Genomic DNA, 9,706 nt, shown 5'->3' on the forward strand with positions numbered 1-9,706 from the left:
GCCCTCCGTGCGACAGAGACGGCCGGCGCGTTTCATCTCAGCTTCAGCCGTGTTCGCCGCCAGCGCTCGCGAGCTTTTACTCGCGGGTAGAACATACGATGCGCAGGGTGATGTTATCAATTTGGTCTTTATGCGGAAGATGACCGGGACGGCGACGCCAGCAGGAAAAAACTCGTCAAGAGTGTCCTTATCATTGTTGTCGCAATAGAACCAGAAAGAAAAATAGTAAGTCAGGCGCCCACACGGCAAGCTTCGCTTGCCCCCATTTTCCCAGCAGGGGAAGGGCTCGTATAGACGGATATAACTTTAGAAGTCCGCGGCATTTCCTGCTCAAAGGCGGATGCACATAGGCCTGCACCAATGGGAGTGCCCTCCAGGCTGACGTCATGAGCCGGACGACCGGTGACTCCGCCTTCAGAGAACATTATCGACTGCATGAGCGGGACTAGTTCCTTAGTCGTGAAAGAGATCGGCTGCCGCGCTTCGGTCGTCTTGGTGGTGCCTCCCCGGACATCTCAAACTGTATACGACTATGTTATCGGCGGAGATGTTTAAACCGGACGTAAAAACTTTAAACCACCGGTGGGTATGCGCCACAGGAATTGGGCAAGCCCCACTACCGAGTACAGCAGGTGGGGGCGTTAAACGAAAACTCCGCTCGGCGAAGGGGAGCACGTGAAAGAGAGAGAGAGAGAAAGTAAGAAAAAGAGAAAACAGAGAGAGACCGAAAGGAGAGAGTATGAAAGAGCGAAAAAGTGAGAAAGAGGAAAATAGAGAGAAGTAAAGAGAATAAAGACATAAAAAGACAGAAAGATAGCGAAAGACATAGAAAGGAACAGACACGAAAAAAGATAGAAAAAGAAAAACAGAGAGCAAGACCGAAAGAGAAAGAGGAATAAAGAGAGACCAAGAAAGAGAAATAAAGATAGAAAGAGTGAGAGATAGAAGGAAATAGAGAGAGAAAGCAAAAAAAATATAGCAAAATAGAAATAGAAAGCAACAGGTACAAAAAACAGACACAAGAAACAGAAAGAAAGAGAAAGTAAGAGAAGTAATAAATAAAAAAGAATAAAGAGAAACAAGGAAGGCCACCGAGCGGCGCTCTTCTTTCAGGCTTGATACCACTAATGCGAAGCTGCCATATGTATATTGCGCTTTCTTTCTTCCCCCCCTCCTCTTCTGTCTTTGGGGGAGAGGGATGATGGCGTACATATCCACGGTGCTAAGGAAAGCAGTTGCTGCCGTGGCATATACAAGTGTGCTTTTCTAAACCCTGGCTTCATCGACACCCCCAGTTGAAGGATTTCTCTTCTCTTAATGCATTGCGGATTTCAAAGAATAATGCGTGCCCTGAAACTGCTCTTGTAACTTTGAGGCACACATAAATGTCCGAATGTTTTACAGCACCATAGTATTATTTTATCAAACGAAACGGTTATTCGAAAATGAACGCCTAAACTGCTACGCTCACTTTTTTGCTAATCGTTTTCACGTATTTGATAGCGTTGGTAAAAAACATTGGGGATTGTCTGCCGAGACTCCTGTGCCTACAAACTATTTTCAAGTCATAGCTGATCCCTACGTCATTTTAGATGTCGTTGCCGTAAATTTCGTTCCAATTTATTACCCTAAGCCACCCATAAGGGGGTATAATATAAGAGTTGGGGTACGTCAATATACAAAACTTTATGTGACTAACAGCGCAAAAAAGGACAAGGGACCAGGAAGGAAAAAACACAGACAAGCGCTGATTTACAACTGAAGTTTAGTTCCTAAACGAGACAGAATAAAAGGAAACGGCACGTGAACAAAAAAGATTGCAAAGCACTATTTGCAAAAGGCAAAACAGTGTTATCAGCCCACATCACTTGCAGTGGTCATGGGCACGGGACATGTACCGAACTTCTTTTTCCAGCAAGTTTTGCTTTTTTGCAAATAATACTTTGCAATCTTTTTTGTTCACGTGCCCTTTCCTTATATTCTGTCTCGTTTCGGAAATAAACTTCAGTTGAACTTGTAAGTCAGCGCTCGTCTGTGTTTCTTCCTGGTCCCTTGTCCATTTTTGCGCTGTTAGTCACATACTGGATCACCAACTTGCCCAAAGAGTTGCTCATAAAAATTTAGCTGAAAGAACACGAAGCCAAGGACATAAGTAAACTGGAAAGCACTATAATGGGCGGAATACTGAAATTTACAAAAGAATTAGATCGCGCACGTGTAGTAGCAATAATTTGTCAATAAGATGAAGAATCCAGAGTGTATTAATTTTGAGCAGGGGTTTCAAACTCACCGCAGCTAGCGGGCCGCAGTCGCGAAATTTAGTCTCACAAGGGCCGGGGCAGTGAGGATATTGGGAGCGGAGGGGAGGGGGGGGGTGGAGATAGTTTGAAGAAAGTGTCACCTAGCGTAGCCATTTGAAAGAACGCATTTCCCATATCGCATATATGGGTCATTTCTGAAAGGGATTTGACGTCAGGTTTCGAAAAACATATCGATACTGATTTCCACAATGGCTAAAATGTGGACGCCGATTCTGGAATACAGAGTTTTCTTTCCACGGGGATGCTTGAACTCATAGTGACCGCACGCGGTTCCTCAGGAAAAAAAAAAGCTTGAGACCAATCCCGTCTCTGTAGCTTACCCCTAACAAAGAGCTATTATTTGCAATAGGGAAGAAAATAATGAGAGTACTACTTGGCAAAGTTACAAAAGTTTATTCCGTGTGAAACCGCGGCCCGCTAGCGAAAGGTCTGCGGACCACATGCGGCCCGCGGGCCGTGTGTTTGAGACCCCTGAATTAGAGTATCAGTGAGCGAAGGTACACAGCGGGTAGTCATTTGGCTTTCAGGAATTCCTATCCATCATTGGCTGCTCTGAGAACCGTCATGGAATGGAAAACATTACACCATCTCCCACTGAAGGGAACCATGTGGGGATGCGAAGCAGCTCGGGGTGTTCACTTGTGTTTCCATTGTTGTTCCATTTGTATGTTTACGTGTATGTTTCATTTGTGTGTGGAGTTGTGTATATGTTGTGTACCGCTTATGTTACCCCCCAGCTCGATGTTTCCGTTGCGCTTCGGCTTCGCGTTGCTTCGCAGCTTCGAGATTCGCTTGCCGGCGTTGCCGTTTACGTTCAGCTTCGCGAGCGTCCATAGCGCCGTTGCGAAGGAGAGTGCTACGGGAGCGAGCGAGCGCCGCAATATAGCGAGCGCCGCTGTGGCGGAGAGAGAGAAACGGGAGAGTAAAAATGAAGCGGAGGCAGCGCTCACGCCACCTCCTCCACCCCACCTCCTCGCGCTCACGCGATGAGAGGGGGGAGAGTTGGCGCATGCACAGTGGGGAGCGGACGCGTGAAGAAAGGACGGCCACAGCCCCGAGCAAAAGCTGCTTCGCATCTAAAAAAAAACTGTATTCAGGTCCGTCGGGGCGTGAACTAGCACGTAGCGGGCCGCTCCCACGTCGGGACAGATAGGCCTCGCCTCTCCGCCCCGTCGTGGGCCCGTTGGACTGCCCAGGCATAGTGGTGTTTTAAAATCCGAACTGCGTAGCGCGGTATCCCACTTGGACGACGTAACGTCTTCGTCAACCCGCAACGTGGGGCACGGCCAGGGCATGTGGTCTAAGCTGGCAAAGTCTGAGCAAAGCGCGCAAGGACCGTCATGGCGAAAATGATGAGGAACATCCAAACGCAGGTAACTTTTTGTTAGGGGAACCGGTGAACCAAGAATGGTACGTGATGTTAACAGAATGGTGTTTTAGGTTGGCGTATGACATAGCGTGTGACATTGAACAGCTCGTATAAGTGGGCTTGCGTAGATTAGTGTGTTAGTGTGTACGATTAACTAGCACTAGACGCTAATGAGCCATGAAGTACACGAATGCCTTGGTGCACCCAAGAAGTATAGTGCAGTCGAACTTGCCTATATCGAACTCGCTAAAAAAAACAGGAGTTAGTTCGATATATTGGGCAATTCCATATACAACTTTTGACGCAGCTATTGTATTTTCGCTGCCAATTTCAGTGTGCAAGTTGGCTTCACGGCACTGCTCAATGTAATGCAAGGAAGACGCCGTCGCGGCAATTCGCGGAGTTTTTTTTTAATATATATATTTTTTCCACTGTTTGTAGTTGGGGATGCGCGGTTATATACAAGTACGGGTTATACGCGAGAAAATACGTTATCGATGTTAGCAGCCCCTCAAAAATCTTCACACGCAGCTGTGCGTACTTGTGGGGCGCCTGAAGCGTATAGTCTGACTTGGCCCTAATGTCGGCCTTGTATTTCAATGTCGTACTCGCCGTACTCCTTGAGATGGATGTACGTAGCGGCGAAGTAGGCTTCTTTTCCCCACCTACGACTGCATCGATTATGGCCAGCTTTGCGGAGAATATCAGGTTCTTCTGTTTTACGGCATCCATCGCGTTAACAAAACGTGCGGGAGAAGCGATCGCGCACGACTGGCTGGCGGCGCAACTGCGAGGAATTGTGGGGAAAAGCACGTTATGGCAAGTGATAGTTTCTGCTCGCTTCACGCGGCGCCTTCCTAATCACGTCACTAATTCTACCAAATGCACGCGGGAAAGTCCGCTTCCGCGAGGAAAAGCCAAAAAAAAAAAAAAACCAACTTCTTGGGGCGTTTCGCGCTGGACGATATTCAATATATGAAGTGTGCCATCTACTTTTGTTCGATGCAGCCGTAGGTTTTCCGATGCATTGACGTTAAAACACTGCCGTGTTCGAAAATAGTTCGATATAAAGGATAATTCGATTTACCCAATTACGATGTAGTTCGGTTCGACTGTATATATACTCTATTCCAATGCGTACATGGACTGTAATACATACAATCTGCATTATATTACAATAATCTACATACGTGTACTGTATTCCAGTGCGTTACAGTCTTTCTTGTCTACCCGCTGTGAAGCTGCCTGTGTGGCCAGGTTCACCTCAAGCTGCTGCTTGCAACTTTTATACCTGGTAATCCTCGCAACCCAGTTGCAAATTTCAATTCAATATCATCATCGTCATCAGCCTAACTACGCGGACTGCAAGGCAAATGCCTCTTACACGTTTATTCAAATAACCCGTTCCTGTGTGTCATAAATATAACGGCAGCTTTAAGATTACGGTCATTCGAATCATACTTGAAGATGACCAGCCGAGTTTTCCAGGATAGTCCCTTTTGGAATACGTATTGTTAAAATTAAAGGGTTGTTTCAATCTCTGTACTGATTAGCATACATTCTAGGTCACCTCTAAGTTCTAAACGTACACCACTTACGATGTCTTTGCACTGTGCACCACTGACGCCCCATCGGTAATTTGAATCGGGGCAACTTGAATCGCTCTATGAGTCCTCATTGACGCTGCGTCTCTTGAAGAACAGTATTCACAGCATACGACGTCTTGGCGCTGTAAACCGTTCCTCCGTGGACGTCCAACTTTACGACTCATTTCTTTCTCACCTCAACTGGCTTTATTCCACATATTTTAACTTTGAGAACTTCATAACAGTTGGATTTATGCTAACACTCTTCGTGTTTATGACGTTCGCGCTGAGTGTGCCCTGGAATAAAAAGTGGTGTTTCTTAATGATGTTACAAACGCGCCTTTGGTCTGGCCTTTACCATATTATGTTACATCCATTATTATGTGCCGGAACCCATTAACTTTTTTCATTCTTTGCAACCGATTTACAAGCAAAGAATACATGCAGTTAACCATGCTTTCTCTTGGGGCAACGTCACTGGGATTCTGTAGCAGAAATACCTTTCGTGTCGTTTCCAACTTTACGGCAGAAAACAAACTGTAATCATAAAGCTTTGCTAAATTTAGAGACATTATAAAGATTCTTTACTTTAGCGATTAATATAAATATTTAATCTTAAAATTCATCGCATTTTTCACTTCGTTTACAGATTTTATTTTTCAGCCATAACTGATTTGTTAAGTGTTATAATATTAAGCCCGATTAATAACCTAATGAAGCATAGAAATGTGAACCTGCCTGCTTCTTGGTCAGCTTCTGTAGCGGGTGTGAGCCATAAACAAATACTAGGAATAAATGTATCAACGTTGCGCTAGAGGCCGAGGAAGAAGAATCCAGTGGCCCGCTGGCGTACTGGCGATGCAGAAATGCCTCCCTGAATCCCGAGATGTGACTTTAAGTTAGACAGCTCGAATCCACTACGCTTCGATCTGCAACGAGCCCCGAGGAGCCCTCCATGCGAAGACTGAGCATCACAGGCGAGTCGGAGTTTTACAATAACGTCGACCGGTCCTTGGGTGCTTAGCTTTCTTCAGAGCTGCGGACATGGCAGGAGTGTGCTTCGTCTGTGATCCATCGAAGCAGGGAAATGCTAAGAAAACAAAAGCAAGTCGCAAATCTGGGTCGGAGTCTTCATCTAACTTCGACGAACACATCGAAGAAGATTTTTCGAGGGGAGGTGAGACACGCAAAAGCAGGAAGAAGGCGCGCGAGACATCAGCGACCTCACCGTCGAGCGTTGACAGTCGCGGCAAGGATAACGCAGATAAAGGCCGCCGAAGAAGTCAGACTTCAACCAGAGCGAGAAAGGGCAGTCGCACGGCTAAGCGAGGTCGGCGCGGACGAAGCGGTTCATCTGGCAGCAGCGAAAGTGGCAAAAGACGCAAGACCAGAACAAGGGACGCTTCCGGGGAGAAGTCAGCGAGACGCAGAAGTTACACAAGCATGGCAACCAGACGAGGCGCACAAAAACGCAAGTCATCCATTAAAGGCAGTGGACGAAAGCTTATGGCTAGAAAGGCTGCACGTTCAAGAAGGTCTTCGAGCAGCAGCAGAGGCACAAGCCTGACATTCAGGAGCACAGTATCAACACGACAGTCACCGAGCAGAAACATCGGAAGCAAGACACGGATTCGCAAAGCTAAAGTAAAGCGGAATCCAAGGACTAGGTCATCAAGCTTGACAACAGGGATTGATGGTACAACTAGGACCTCTCGGCGATCAAGTTCCTCGTTCTCTGGCAGTAGCCGAAGTGGGAAGAAGCGTAAGACAAAAGGCGGACAAAGAAGCAATACTAGGAGACGCGGTTCGTCAACGCTGAGATCATCGAGCATCAGCCACAGTGCCAAGCGTAGAGCTACAAAATCTAACCCATCAAAGAGCAGATCGTCAGGCATTGTTTGTGAGCAGACACGGTCTATGAAGGCTCGGCGATCGGCTTCGTCGTCAAGAGAAAGCTGTATTAAGGCGTCGCCAGGGACTGGCAACAAGCGATTGTCAGCCAAGAAACCCTTGCGTGAAGCTAGTAAAACACGGGGCGTCAAGAGAAGCAGGGTAACAAGCACGTCGTCAAGCGGAGCAAGTGGATGCGCTCGCAGCGCAAAAAGAGCTAGACGTTCGCAAAGCACCATGTCTGCAAGCAAGAGCGGTCGGAAAATACTCAAGGCCAAAAAACCTCGATCATCGGCCAGCCGATATTCGGAAAGAAGTGTCCGCTCAGAAAGCGCTCGTGTAGAGAAAACCCTGAGTAAAAGCGGCACTTCAATCAGATCTTCTCGTCAAAGCAGCTCAGCTGAGAGAGTTCGGCGGTCAGGGAGTGCATCGTCCAGAAGCGTGGGAAGCCGTTCACGTACCAAAACAAAGAAACGACGTAATTCTTCAAGCAGGTCTTTAAGCGGCAGTGTAGCAAAAAAGCGTGGCGTCAAGAGAAGTCGGAGAGCGAGGAGCGTGTCATCCAGTACAGCCAGTCAACGCAGTCACGTAGCTAAGAAGGCTCGGCGCTCAAAGAGTTCGTCGGCGAGCAGCAGAGTCACTCGGCCAAGACTGAAGACCAAGAGAAAACGCAAGGTCAGAAGTCGATCTCTCGGTACCAGTGCGTCTTCAAGAGCGTCTTCAGTTAGCTCCGTTCGGCAAAGAAGCAGAACCAAGACACGTCGATCGAGAAGTTTGTCGTCATTGAGCTCAAACGGCAAGGCCAAGCACGGAATGCCGGCGAACATTTGCAGCGCCAATGGTGTATGTTTCGCTTGCCTGTCATCGGGAACTTCCGCCACTGGCAGCACCGAGACTCTTGGGTCCGTAATGTCATCCAGCGTCACAACTGGCAGGGGGAGGAAAATTGCACGTAAGAAGCCTTCGTCAGTGTCGTCAAGCAGGCGCACGGGCCACAAACAAAATGCCAAGAAGGCCTACCGTTCTTTGTCGAGCGGCACAGGAAGAAGCGCGCCGAATCGTAAGAAGCAACGTCGGTCAAGAAGCGTGGCTTCTAGCAGCACCTGGTACACGAGAAGCAGTGTGGAAAGCGATAACACGTCCAAAAGTAGTACAGCCAGCGTCAGCAGTGTTCACCATGGCACGAAGAAGAGTCGTCGGCCCAGAAGTTCCTTCAGCTCAAGCAGGAACAGCAAGTCCAACACAGACCAGATCCACGAAACAAACGCCCCGCCTGGCCGAAAGACAAGGGCAGCTAAAAAAGGTCCTGTCAATCAAGGGGTCATGAAAGAAACAGTTGAAGAGGTCACGACCGCCACTGTAACTGAGCATGAAGTCGTAGCAGGTTCTCCGGAACACAGTTCTGACGAGGTGCCTGTCGGGACGGACGATCACCAAGCCGAATATTGAGAGAGCTGATGGAAAGCCCAAGCGAACGAAAAACGGAACAAAAAAAATTTACCTGGTGACGCGAGCCAATGAATTCAGATTCAGAGACCACCGTCGTATTGGAAGTAACAGCAGAACACAATGAAAGCACAAGCTGAGGGCTGCACGGGCCGAAACTAACACTGCGTAAAGCAAGACCTATGTCCCATCGAAACGCCAAGGTCTTTGCCAGGCAGGCGTCCTCACTGGACTAGTTGAAAACGACCGTGAGCTGGAAGACAATCTATTCCCTCAAGCCGATTGCTTTCGATAAGGTGTACTTACGTTTAAAGGTTATCACAGCAAATTCATTGAGTAACCGACGCCATAAGATGACGTCGTTCGATAGCGCTCTCGCCTACCTGCTTATGAAAAGCATTTCGAAGCCCCGAATACGTGACTTCTCACTTTGAAAATTGATATGCGCGCCTATGGAATCTTGTCATTTTGACAATAAATCGTATTTTATTTGGGCTGGGTGCAAGTGAACGTGAACTTTTGCATTACGCTGTGTTGGGCCATTTGGTGCATAGCTTCGTGAAACAAGGCGCAAGGTTACAAAAAAGAAGAAAAAAGGTGAAAGAAAGAACGCGAATGGCGTTCTTTTTGTCCCCCTTTTTTCTTCTCTTTTGAAACCTTGTGCCATGTCGTTTCACGAAATTTTTGCATTCTTCCTCACTTGTTGGTTTGTTGCTGGGTCGCGTGATATTTCGGCATTTTGAAGCACCTTTCTGGAGGCAACGAGGCGTCATAAGCCAGTCCGGTGCGGAAGAGAAACTGCGCGGTTACCGAATCGGATGCTTCGTGCCAGGTTGCAGCTTCTCTAGCTGTGTTCGCCGCCTGCGACTAGGGCCTGATCACGTGATCCTTGCGATTTTTATTTTACGCGAACGCCGCCAAGGAGAAATGGATGCGCAGCTCGCGCGCTCACGTGCCATTTCCTGTAGCTCGCACGACTTTGCTATGGCAGTGGTTCTCAGCCGTCGATATGTCGGGGTACCCTTGTGGACTGGTCGAAGTGGTGGTGGAACCGTTGATACGAGGAACCGGGGACTGGAGGGGGGGGGGGGCGA

This window comes from Rhipicephalus sanguineus, chromosome 10 (assembly GCF_013339695.2).
Source record: "Rhipicephalus sanguineus isolate Rsan-2018 chromosome 10, BIME_Rsan_1.4, whole genome shotgun sequence".
Classification (NCBI taxonomy): domain Eukaryota; kingdom Metazoa; phylum Arthropoda; class Arachnida; order Ixodida; family Ixodidae; genus Rhipicephalus; species Rhipicephalus sanguineus.